The sequence below is a fragment of the Lichenostomus cassidix genome, unplaced genomic scaffold, assembly GCF_008360975.1.
Source record: "Lichenostomus cassidix isolate B80296 unplaced genomic scaffold, HeHo_3.0 HiC_scaffold_539, whole genome shotgun sequence".
Classification (NCBI taxonomy): Eukaryota; Metazoa; Chordata; class Aves; order Passeriformes; family Meliphagidae; genus Lichenostomus; species Lichenostomus cassidix.
The window spans coordinates 13,253-25,679 of NW_028147592.1; the positions used below are offsets into that span (position 1 = coordinate 13,253).

At 57.1% G+C, this 12,427-nt stretch overlaps 1 long non-coding RNA gene across 2 annotated transcripts; it reads left to right on the forward strand.

Moving 5' to 3' along the window:
* The first annotated feature begins 5,530 nt into the window (after positions 1-5,530).
* On the forward strand, positions 5,531-12,125 carry LOC146422018 (uncharacterized). Of its 2 annotated transcripts, XR_014848410.1 has the most exons (5): positions 5,531-5,598; positions 6,427-6,590; positions 7,376-7,888; positions 8,374-8,516; positions 12,112-12,125. It is a non-coding gene; the product is annotated as an uncharacterized LOC146422018 (long non-coding RNA). The 2 variants fall into 2 exon arrangements; XR_014848411.1 differs by lacking the exons at positions 8,374-8,516; positions 12,112-12,125 and adding an exon at positions 11,015-11,085.
* Positions 12,126-12,427: the final 302 nt, after the last annotated feature.

The window sequence follows — 12,427 nt, forward strand, 5'->3', positions numbered from 1 at the left end:
TGGGGTCACGGTCGGGATGTGGTTGAGGTCAGAGTCGGGGTTTGGGGCCTGCTTAGGGTCACGGTCGGGGTGTGGTTGAGGTCAGGCTCACGGTTGGGGCCTGCTTAGGGTCACGGTCGGGGTCTGGTTGAGGTCAGGGTCGGGGTTGGGGCCTGCTTAGGGTCACGGTCGGGGTCTGGTTGAGGTCAGAGTCGGGGTTGGGGCCTGCTTAGGGTCACGGTCGGGGTCTGGTTGAGGTCAGAGTCGGAGTGGGGGCCTGCTTAGGGTCACAGTCAGGGTCTGGTTGAGGTCAGAGTCGGGGTTGGGGCCTGCTTAGGGTCATGGTTGGGGTCTGGTTGAGGTCAGGCTCATGGTTGGGGCCTTCTTACCGTCACGGTCGGGGTCTGGTCGGCATCAGGGTCGGGGTTGGGGCCTGCTCAGGGTCACGGTTGAGGTCTGGTCGGCATCGGGGTCGGGGTTGCGGCCTTCTCAGGGTCACGGTCGGGGTCTGGTCGGCATCGGGGTCGGGGTTGGGGCCTGCTCAGGGTCACGGTCGGGGTCTGGTCGGCATCGGGGTCGTGCTTGGGGCCTGCTCAGGGTCACGGTCGGGGTCTGGTTGAGGTCGGAGTCAGGGTTGGGGCCTGCTTAGGGTCACGGTCGGGGTGTGGTTGAGGTCAGAGTTGGGGTTGGGGCCTGCTAAGGGTCACGGTCGGGGTGTGGTTGAGGTCAGCGTCAGGGTTGGGGCCTGCTTAGGGTCACGGTCGGGGTCTGGTCGGCATCAGGGTCGGGGTTGGGGCCTGCTCAGGGTCACGGTCGGGGCCTGGTCGGCATCAGGGTCGGGGTTGCGGCCTGCTCGGGGTCACGGTCGGGGTCTGGTCGGCATCAGGGTCGGGGTTGCGGCCTGCTCGGGGTCACGGTCGGGGTCTGGTCGGCATCAGGGTCGGGGTTGGGGCCTTCTCGGGGTCAGGGTTGGGGTCTGGTCGGCATCGGGGTCGGGGTTGGGGCCTTCTTAGGGTCAAGATTGGGGTCTGGTTGAGGTCAGGCTCACGGTTGGGGCCTGCTTAGGGTCAGGGCCCGGGTCTGGTGGAGGTCAGGCTCCCGGCTGGGGCCTGCTTAGGGTCGGGGCCTGGGTCTGGTGGGGGTCAGGCTCATGGCTGGGGCCTGCTTAGGGTCACGGCCGGGGTCTGGTGGAGGTCAGGCTCACGGCTGGGGCCTGCTTAGGGTCACGGCCAGGGTCTGGTGGAGGTCAGGCTCACGGCTGGGGCCTGCTTAGGGTCACGGCCAGGGTCTGGTGGAGGTCAGGCTCACGGCTGGGGCCTGCTTAGGGTCAGGGCCCGGGTCTGCTTGAGGTCAGGCTCACGGCTGGGGCCTGCTTAGGGTCAGGGCCCGGGTCTGGTGGAGGTCAGGCTCACGGCTGGGGCCTGCTTAGGGTCAGGGCCCGGGTCTGGTGGAGGTCAGGCTCACGGCTGGGGCCTGCTTAGGGTCACGACCGGGGTCTGGTCGGCACCAGGGTTGGGGTCGGGGCCTGCTTACGGTCAGGGCTGGGGTCTGGTCGGCATCGGGGTCGGGGTCTGGGCCTGCTTAGGTTCAGGGCCGGGGTCTGGTCGGCATCGGGGTCAGGGTCGGGGCCTGCTTACAGTCAAGGTCAGGGTCTGGCTGGGATCGGGGTCAGGGTTGGGGCCTTGTTAGGGTCACGGTCGGGGTCTGGTTGGGATCGGGGTCTGGGTTGGGGCTTTCCTAAGGTCACGGTCGGGGTCTGGTTGGGATCGGGGTCGGGGCTGGGGCCTTCTTAGGGTGAAGGTTGGGGTCTGGCTGGGATTGGGCTCAGTGTTGGGGCCTTGTTAGGGTCAGGATTGGGGTCTGGTTGGGATCAGGGTCAGGGTGGGGGCCTGCTTAGGATCAGGGTCGTGGCTAGGGTTACAGCCAGGATTAGGGTTACGACCGCGATTAGGGTTGCAATTCCTTAGGGTTACGGCCACGATTAGGGTTAGGATTCATTAGGGTTACAATTCCTTAGGGTTACGGCCACGATTAGGGTTAGGATTCGTTAGGGTTAGGATTCCTTAGGGTTACGGCCGGGACTAGGGTTACGATTCATTAGGGTTACGGCTGGGATCCGGATTCTGAGTCATTAGGGTTACGGCCGGGATTAGGGTTATGGCCAGGACTACAGTTGGGGGCAGGATTGGGGTTGGGGCCAGGATTAGGGTTGGGGCCGGGATTGAGGTTGGGGCCGGGATTAGGGTTAGGGCCAGGGTTGAGGTTGGGGCCGGGATTAGGGTTGGGGCCAGGGTTGAGGTTGGGCCTGGGATTAGGATTGGGGCCAGGATTGGGGTTGGGCCTGGGATTGGGGTCGGGCCTGGGATTGGGGTCGGGCCTGGGATTGGGGTCAGGATCTGGTTAAGGTTAGGGTCAGGGAAAAGGGTTGGGGTTAGTTGTCCTGAATGTGGTGGTGGTTCTCTGGAGTGTAGGGCTTGTGTTTGTTCTGCTGTGTATGGTCATTGTTGTTCTTACTGTATGCTCCATACAGGGGTGGTGACTCTGCCCCCTGACTCCACCCCCGACCCCGCCCACCGACGTCACCACTGACCCCGCCCCCTGACTCCGCCCGCCGACGTCACCACCGACGTCACCGCCGACCCTGCCCACCGACCCCACCCACTCAATCCGCACTGTTTCTGCAGACCTTCTAACTGCTCTCCTGGATACCGTACCATGGTTGGTGTCATTTACGTACTTCCTGTACTTATTGTGCTTATCTTTGCTACTGTGCCTGTCATGACTGTATTGTTCGTGTCTGTTCTCCTATATGTGGTCATGGTTGTTCCTACCTTGTGCAGCATAATGACCACAATTGTGGTCATTATGATCATGGTTGTTCTCTTCTAGTACTGCTGATTGCTGTTGACATTGTCCTCATCGTCACAGGGGTGGGTATCTTCATTGTACTTGTATAGGTGCTTGCCCTCCTGCTGCAAAGTGTCTTAATTGTCTTCTGGACGGTTCTTGCCCTCCTGCTGCGAAGTGTCTTAATTGTAGACGGATGAAAATCATGGGTTCCTCTGATGAGGACAGTGGCAACTGTAGGTAGGGAAATGACTAAAATTATGCCAATGAACTGTAACTATGGTAGGCATGGACTCACTCATAACATAATCATCCTCACAATGGTAATGATGATGATGATGATGATTCCCCAGTTATGCAAATGACCTTCTTCCTTATGCTAATGATATGGATTAGGCTAACTGCCCTGACAATGTTGATTACACTAATGGTTGTTACACTGTAATTATGCTAACCCTAATTATGCTAATCATCTTCATTATGCTAACAACCCCTAATTATGCTAATTATGCTAACAACCCCTAATTATGCTAACAATGCCCCTAATTATGCCAAATACCCTGATTATGCCAATGACCCTAATTATGCAAACTACCCTCATAATGCTGATTACCCTACATAGGCTAACAGCTTTATATATGGTAACAACATTAATAATGCCAAGCATCTGGAAAACACTAATGACCTCGTGATGCTAATTACCCCTAATCTGAAGCACTGTCATCTGTATTAATACTGTAACGACCCTAACCCTCAACACACCCCCTCCTGACCACAGGCCCTATTCACTGCACCTGGGCCCCTTCGCAACCCGAACCCTAGACCACGCCCCCTGACGACTCAGACCCCCCCCTTTGCAACCCGAACCCTAGACCACGCCCCCTGAACGCACCCCTAATCGTAACCCTAACCCTGATCCCTTGCACCTGAACGCACCCCCTAATCGTAACCCTAACCCTGATCCCTTGCACCTGATCCCTTGGCACTGTAGTGTCATGTTACCCTCATCTATACCCTCACTGTAGCCCTAAAACCTGATCCCCTGCACCTGACCCCTTGGCCCTGTTCCCTCACCCTCATGGTGACCCTCATCCTCATCCTCACTATAATGATGACTCCTGATCCCTAGACCTGATCCCTTGTCCCTGCTCCCTCACCCCACCCTCTTCCTCACCCTCGCTATAAGCCTTTTACAGTACCCTATAACCCCTGATCCCTGCACCCGATCCCTTTACCCTACACCCCCACCCTCACCCGCGCTGTACCGAGCATGCGCGGTACCGTGGACTACCAAAATGGCGTCGGCATCGCTCGAGCATGCGCGGTACGGTGGACTACCAAAATGGCGTCGGCATCGCTCGAGCATGCGCGGTACGGATGACGGCCAAAATGGCGCCCGCATCGTTCGAGCATGCGCGGTACAGTGGACTACCAAAATGGCGTCGGCATCGCTCGAGCATGCGCGGTACCGTGGACTACCAAAATGGCGTCGGCATCGCTCGAGCATGCGCGGTACGGACGACAACCAAAATGGCGCCCGCATCGCTCGAGCATGCGCGGTACGGACGACGGCCAAAATGGCGTCGGCTGGCTCGAGCATGCGCAGTTGTGACGCGTTCGAAAAGGGCGGCCGCGGGGTATTCTCAGGGGGTTTACGAACGTACCTGGCTGCCTGAACGAAATGGGCACCCCGAGAGTGCCGCCGCGGCGGCTCGCGAGCCTTGCGGGCTTGCGGGAAAGAGCGGCGGCGCGGTCGGGGCGGGGGCAGCTTCCGAGATCCCTGCGTTCAGGGATACGCACCGGCGCCGTCGGCCGAACGGCGGCCACGCCCCTCGGCGCCCCGGCCCGCCCCTGGCCGCCAAGCCCCGCCCCGGCCCGCCCCTCTCCGCCCCGGCCCGCCTCTCCCCGCCCCTCGGCTCCGAGCCCCTCAAGAGAGGCCCCCCGGCGCCGCCCGCGAGACCCCCAGGAGCACCAGCGGCGGACGAGGAGCGGCGGAGCGGCGGCGGCTACGGTGAGGCAGCGGAAGGTGAGCGCCGGCTGCGGCCGGGGGGCGGCGGGAGCGGAGGGGCGGAGGAGCGACGGAGCACCGGCCGCGGAGCGCCGGCGGCGGCCCAGCGCCGCCGGCGCTCGAGGCAGAGCGGCGCAGCGGCCGGCGCGGCGGAGGGGGCGGAGCGGCGGAGAACCGGCGCGGAGCGCCCGGCAGCGGCCCGCGCCGCCGGCGCTCACCGGCAGCGGCGGCAGCGGCGGTGGCGGCGGAGGAGCGGAGGAGCGGCGGAGAACCGGCCGCGGGCGCGGCGCGGCCCGGCGCCGCCAGCAGCTCGGGGCAGCGCGGCAGCGGCGAGGAGCGGAGGAGCGGAGAACCGGCCGCGGGCCCGGCGCGGCCCAGCGCCGACGCTCCGCGGCCGGGCGGCAGCAGCAGGCGGGGAGGCGAGCAGCGGAGGGCCCGGCCGCGGGCGCGCCAGCGGCCAGCCGCCGCTCAGAGGCCGAGAGCGGCGGCGGCGCGGGGGCGGGCAGGCTGCGGAGAACGGCCGCGGAGCGCCGGCGGCGGCCCAGCGGCGGCGGCGGGGCAGCGGCGGTGGACTGCGGCGGCGGCCGAGCGCCGACGGCGCTCCGCCGCTGAGTGCCGGCTGCGGCGGAGCTGCGGGAGAGGTGGCGGAGCGGCGCCGGTGGAGCGGCGGGGGCGGCGCCGTGGGCGGCGGCCACGGCGGAGCGCCGGCGGACTGCAGGTGAAGCCGGCGGCGACCCCGGTCGAGAGGCCGGTGGAGGCTGGGGGTCTGTTGCGCGCAGAGCGGTACAGGTTTCCTGAGTCGCCGGGGGAGCGGCGGCGCCTGCCGCCGAGGAGGGGGGGGGCGGCGGCAGCGGCGCGCAGCAGCACTCGCCGCCGCCGATAGACAGGGGTGGGGGACCCGCCCGCCCGGGCTGCATCTCCGGGAAGGGGAGGTGGATGTCCCGGCGGCCGCAGCAGTTTGTTTGCGGCGCAAAGGAAACGGGGACGGCCAGCCTCAGCTGCATCCCCGTGCCGGGAATCTAAAGGGGGGGGGCCACGCCGGCCGCGGCCGCGTCCCGGCGCCGGGAAGGGGGGGGGGCGCGGGCGGCGGCGGCAGCGTCCCCGCGCCGGGAACGGGACGGGGGGGACACCGACGGCGGCGGCCGCGTCCCCGCACCGGGTCCTGCGCGCTCGCGGCCCGGCTGCTCGGGTGTCTGCGGCACGGACTGACTGCGGGCTGTGGGGGCTGTCCGGTCAGCGCGGCGCCTGGGCAGGTAAGAAGGAGATACTGGAAAACAGCACGTGCTCCACACTGAGTGGCACACACATACAGGAACGTCGGGGACGATGGAACGGGCAGGGAGTAGAGGACCTGCAGCGGCTGGCCACCGCGAGGCGTGGCTGGTGCCGCTGTTCGGGGCGCTCGGGTGGAGCCTGAGCCGGGACGCTGTGCAGGTGGAGCGGCTGCTGCCGGGACGGGAGAGTGCGTAGCCCTGTTGTGTGGGCTCTGGTGCTTTCGGTGTGTTTACCAGGACCTTGAGATGGAATAGTCGCTCCTTTCAGAAAAATGCAGTTTTTGGAACACTAGGTATGGCTTCTGGACTTTCGCACAGATGTACGAGCTGTTCGGCTGATGAGCATCACCACCCCCAGAAACACCTGGAGATGGTTACCTGATGAGCATCACCACCCCCAGAAACACCTGGAGACGGTTGCCTGATGAGCATCACCACCCCCAGAAACACCTGCTGACGGTTGCCTGAGGAGCAGCAACCCGGTAAGCAGCAGCTGAGTATAATAATATATCTAGTATATGTACGTTACATCAATGTTATGTATTTTATGTGGATATATGAAATACAGATATTATACGTATCATATTTGGCTATAAAATGGGTAGTAGGTAATATATATTATCTGTATTGGCTATATCATATGTGGTATATATGAAATATATGGAATGTATGTTAGGTATTATACATATAATATATATGGTATATAATGGAATTCATATATTTGTATATGTTACTATATGTCTGATGTCTTGCATAGTATATATACATTTTATTGATAATATATATTATGTGTAGAAATATATATAATTTGGTAATGGGAAAAAAAAAAAAAAGACAGGAAAAAAGGGAAAAGCACGGATGCTAGGGAACAGAGATGCACCCGAGGTGGCATGCTCCCTTTAAAAAAAAAAAAAAAAAAAAAAAATTAAAATTGAAATAAAGGCACCATGGCAGAGGAAAAGGAAAAGACATTGAGCAAACAAACCAAAAGCGCATGGACCCGGAAAAATAAAGGTGGAACTAGCTGTACATGAGGAGCAAAGCATTGAAATGAAGGTGGAAAACCAAAGCAGGTAAGAACCATCAGGTTTGTACGTGACTGCGGGGGCTAAGTGAATGTTTGTACTTGTCAAAGATGGTAAGTAGGCACACAGGGGTAAAAATGAAGTCATTGTTTCCTGGTTTGGGCACTTCCTTGCTGTTCAAGTGCCTGGTAATGGTATGCAGATGTAGCAGACAGCTAAGTTTTTTACTGTTTCTCTCCTAGACAGGTTTCTTTGAAAGTCACAAAGTTCTCCGAGGGGAATGCCTTAGAAATGCAACACGGCAGGCTAGAAGGGAGGTGAGTCCGCTCCTACGGCGTCCCGTTGTGCGCAGGTACCGTTTATGAAGGAGCTTATAACGTTTTGTATAAATGCCTGTGAAGGAAATGATGTGGAGAAGACATACTCAGGCGGTGGGTCCTGTCACTGTCACCTGTCAGTAGGTACGAGAGACAGAAGGAGAGAGAAGAGAAGAGAGGAAAAGAAGATTGGAAGGACAGGTAGGGGCACATAACAGGACAGCGACAGAGCATATGACCGGGCCGTGGTTCCCGGCGGGCGTTGTGATGTGGCTTAATTCCTTCGGGGAAGGCGTGCGCCGATGCCCGGGCCTGTCCCCCTGGTAAAACTGGGTCGGTGTCTCGCGGCGGGCTCCAGATGTGTCCATGCGAATGCGGTGCTGTGGTGCCAGGCCTAGGCCTGCGGAGAGTGTGCGATGCGTCGGGAAATGCTGCTAGGTAACTGTGAGGGGAAAATGGCGTGGCTGAGGACTGTGGGGCTGGGGGAGGCTTTCCACAGGTGGGCCAAGGAGGATAGCTGTGGCCTGCGTGAGACGGGAGCTTATCACGTGTATCCCGAGGGCTCCCGTTCCCCCCTGAGCTGCTGGACAGTGTATACAAACCTGCTTCCTGCGGGCATATCCTCTTCGCCCCCTGCATACTGAGGCCTAGAAGATTTGAAGTGGAGCTGCTGGCTTTGATCTTAGTGCATACATACACAGCTGTCCCACAAGGTGAGATGACCTAGGAATAATTTGTCATGCTTGTAATGTGCTGCCTGACTGTCACTGCAAAGCAGCTGCGTGCAGGGAGCCTTTTGGATGGACTTGTATATGGATGTTTGGTTGAGAAAGATTTATGAGTCTATGACAGAAATCCCTAGAGTGGAATTTGATGTGTATTTCATGTGGATGTTTCGGTGACTGTATTCGTGTGCTTCACAGGGCTGCCTTCATTGCGAGGCTACTGCATCCATGTGGAGCTACATCTGCTGGCACTGGGTGTGATTGTCAAGGCGGACGTGGAGAAGAAAGTGTCCTGCTGGAGCCTTCACCTCTGGCTGTCCTCGGTACGTGGAGAAGGGAAGGTATGTGTCGTGTTTCAAACGTGTCAGAGTTGCCATACTGCACGGTATGTGTTGCTGAGAAGCGGACGTGGAGCATTTTTGCTTTCATCCCTGTTTAGGCAGGCATTTGGTAGCGAGATGGATAAGTGCCAAGAGATATGTGTGTGCATACACATCATCGTGCACAGCGTGTTTACAAGCTTGGTGCAATAACTGTGGCACCTGTGAGTGGTAAGTGACCTGTGCGAGACGTGGGAGGAAGGTACTGGAAAGCGTGGCAGTTCTGTGGGGAAGAAGTGCTACAAAGGCGATGGCCTTGAAATGCCAGGTAGCGGGCTGCAAGTGGGGTGACTGCACTCCTACAGTGGCCTGAAGTGTTCACACAGTGGTCCTGATGAAAGTGAAAACGTGCAGAGGATACCCTCGCACAGTGTGTCCTCTCACTTGGATTTCTTTCTAGGTATGAGACGCGAGGAGTGACAAAAAGACGCCAGGAAAGAAAAAAAAAGAGAGTGGAAAAAAGAAGACGTGCCTGCACAGAAAGGCTCACAGACCTATGGCAACACTGCGTGGGTCCTGAGGGCACCGTGACGTCAGGTAATGGACCCCGTAGCCACAGGACGGTGGCCGGAGTTGTCCCCCTGGGAAAGTGGGCTCAGTGTGTGGCAGCAGGCTCAGCATCTGTTGCTCGATATGCACTGCTGTGGTATGTGGCCTAGCACTGCGGACAGTGTGGAATGGATTGAAAACACCCTATAAGGTGCCTGTGACAGAGGAAATGGCAAGCTTATGTCATGTAAGGGTAGGTGAGGCTTCCCACAGCTGAGGCAAAGAGGATAGATGTTTGTGGCACGTGAGCAGAGCTTACGGCAGGTACCCGAAGGCCTCCTGCTTCCCCCTGAGGTGAGGGAGAGTATGTACAAACCTAGCTCCTGCCAGCATGTACGAGCCTGGATCCTGCGAGCGTGTACTGTTCGCCCGCTGCATGCTGAGGCTTGGACAATTCAGAGGGCGTTTTCGGGCTTTGGCATTATTGCGTACACGCCTGTCCCAGACGGTGAGATGGCTGAGAAGTAATTCTCCGTGAATATAACAAGGTGGCTGCCTGTCAGTGCAAAGTATCTGTCTTGAGGGAGGCCTGTGGATGGAGATCTATAGGAATGATGGAGTAAGGAAGGATGATGAATGTGTGACAGCAATCCCTGAAATGGAATGGTATGTGGGTGTTCAGGTCGGTACATACTATTATTACATGGCAAAAAAGACCGTGAGTGGCTTAGTGAGAAGGATCAAGTCTGTCAAATGACAGAGAAGGGGGCAATGAGGGGGTTCCTGATTGTATAAGACTGTTGTAAAAGCTTTAGGAAAGAAGGCAGCTTGAAATGTCTTGCTGACAGGTATGGCAAGGGATGTACAGGGTCAGTGACAGTATTTGTGTGTTTCACAGGGCTGCCTGCATTGCAAGGGTAATGCATCCATATGGAGCAACATGTGCTGGCACAGGGTGGGATTGTGAAGGCAGACATTTAGAAGAAAGTGCCCTGCTGCAGCCTTCACATCGGGATGTCCTCTGATGTGAATATGGGAAGGTATGTTTGGTATTTAAAGAGTGTCATAGTATACATAGCAGGAGGTATGTCTTGGTGAGAAACAAACACAGAGCACCTGAGTTCTCATACATGTTGAGGCAGAGGTTTGGAACAGAAATAGAGAGGTGCCAAGAGATATTCTGTGTGCATACAGAAAACTATGCAGGTTGCGTTTACAAGCTGGATGCAAAAATTGTGACACCTGTGAGTTGCAAGGGACCCATCTAAGAGATCGGAGGTAGGTGCTTGAAGGGATTACAGTTCTGTGCAAAGTGTTACAAAGGAAATGGCTTGGAATGCAAAGTAGCAGGCTGGGTGTGAGGTGAGTGCACTCATGCGGTAGCCTGTTGTGTTTCCATACTGCTGTTCATGAGAATGACAAGGGTGTCTATAAACACCTCAGAATGAAATGAGGGGCAAAGGACACCTTCACACTGTGTGTCCTCTCCCTTGGATTTGCTCATAGGTATGAGACACAAGGAGCAAAAGAGGACAGAAAAAGAGCGGTGGAACAACAGATGGCCTCACGGCCAGGGACAGGAACAAAGCTTTATCGGCACTGCGTGAGTCACCGCAGCATCGTGACATCGATTCGTGGACCCTGAAGCGATGGCACTGTGCCCAGGCCTGTCCCCCCGGGCGAGTGGGATCGGTGAGTTGCAGCAGACTCCACATCTCTTGCTTTCAATGCACTGCTGTGGTATGTGGCCTAGCACTGTGCAGGGCCCCTAAGGAGTAGAAAGGGCCTGTAAGGTGCCTGTGACGTGAAAATGGCACGGTTATTTCATGTGCGGCTGGCTGAGGCTTTCCACGGGGGGGCCAAAGAGGATGCTTGTGTATTGCGTGAGACCGCAGCTTACCGCACGTACCCCGAGGCCTCCCGATCCGCCCGGAGCTGCGGGACGGTCTGTACGAACCCGGTTCCTGCAGGCACATCCTCCTCGCCCGCTGCATACTGAGGCCTAGTGGATTTGCTGTGCAGCTCCTGGCTCGGGTCTTAGTGCATACACAGCTGTCCCAGAAGGTGAGATGACCTAGGAATAATTTTCCATCCGTGTAAAGAGCGGGCCCATTGTCCCTGCAAAGCGGCAGTGTGCAGGGAGACTTGTGGATGGAGTGGTATATGGATGTTTGCTGAGCAAGGACAAGCAGTGTGTGACAATTATCCCTGAAATGGAATGCTGTGTGGATGTTTGGGCCACTGCAGATTCTGAGTATGTCACAAGAGACCCACAGAGTGGCTTAGTGAGAAAGATGAAGTATGTGAAATGACACAGAAGGGGGTAATGAGGGGATTCATGATTGTATAAGAGTGTTAGAAAAGCTGTAGGAAAGAAGGTGGCCATAAATGTCTCGCTGACAGGGATGGGCAGGGATGGACGGTGTCAGTGACGGTATTTGTGTGTTTCACAGGGCTGCCTGTGTCGCAAAGGTGCTGCATCCGTGTGGAGCTACATGTGCTGGCACTGGGTGTGACAGTGAAGATGGAAATGGAGAAGAATCTGTCCTGTTGGAGCACACAGTTGTGGCTGTCCTACAGATGTGGATATGGGAAGGTATGTGTTGTGTTTGAGAAGTGTTGCAGTTGCCATAGTAGGAGGCATGCATTGCTGAGAAGCAAAAGCGGAGGGGTTGAGGTATTGTACGTGCTGAGGCAGAGATTAGAGAGTGAAAGTGAGAAGTGCAAAGAGATCCTCTGTGCGCATGTAGAGAATTGTGCGAGGTGTGTTGATAGACTGGGTGCGGTACTTGTGAGATGACACCTGTGATTTGTAAGTGCCATGGGTAAGACATGGGAGGTAGGTGCTGCAAGGAATTGGAGTTCTGAACAGAAAGAGTGCTACGATGGAAATGGCTTTGCAATGCAACACGGTAGGCTGCAACTAAGTCCACTCCTACAGTGTCCTCCTGTGTGTACATAGTTGTTTTGATGGAATTTCTGACATTCTGTAGAAATAGCAGTGGAGGAATGAATATGCAAAGGAGATGCTCAGACAGTGTGTCCTCTCACTGTCATTTGTTAGTAGGTATGAGGCACAAGCACAAAGCAATGTGAGCAGTCCATGGGTCCCAGGAGCATCCTGAGGTAGGTTAATATAGCCCAAAGTCATGGGCCGATGGCCAGGCCTGTCCCCCTGGCAAAGCAGGGGCAGCATCTTGCAGCAGGCTGCAGCTGTGTGAATATATATGCCATGCTGCAGTGAAAGGCCTATCACTGCAGAGCATGTAGAAGGCATTGAAAGACCCTATAAGGTAACTGTGACATGAAAATGGCATGGTTATGGCATGGGGGGATGCGTGAAGATTTCCACAGGTGGGCCAGGGAGGGTAGATGTTTATGGC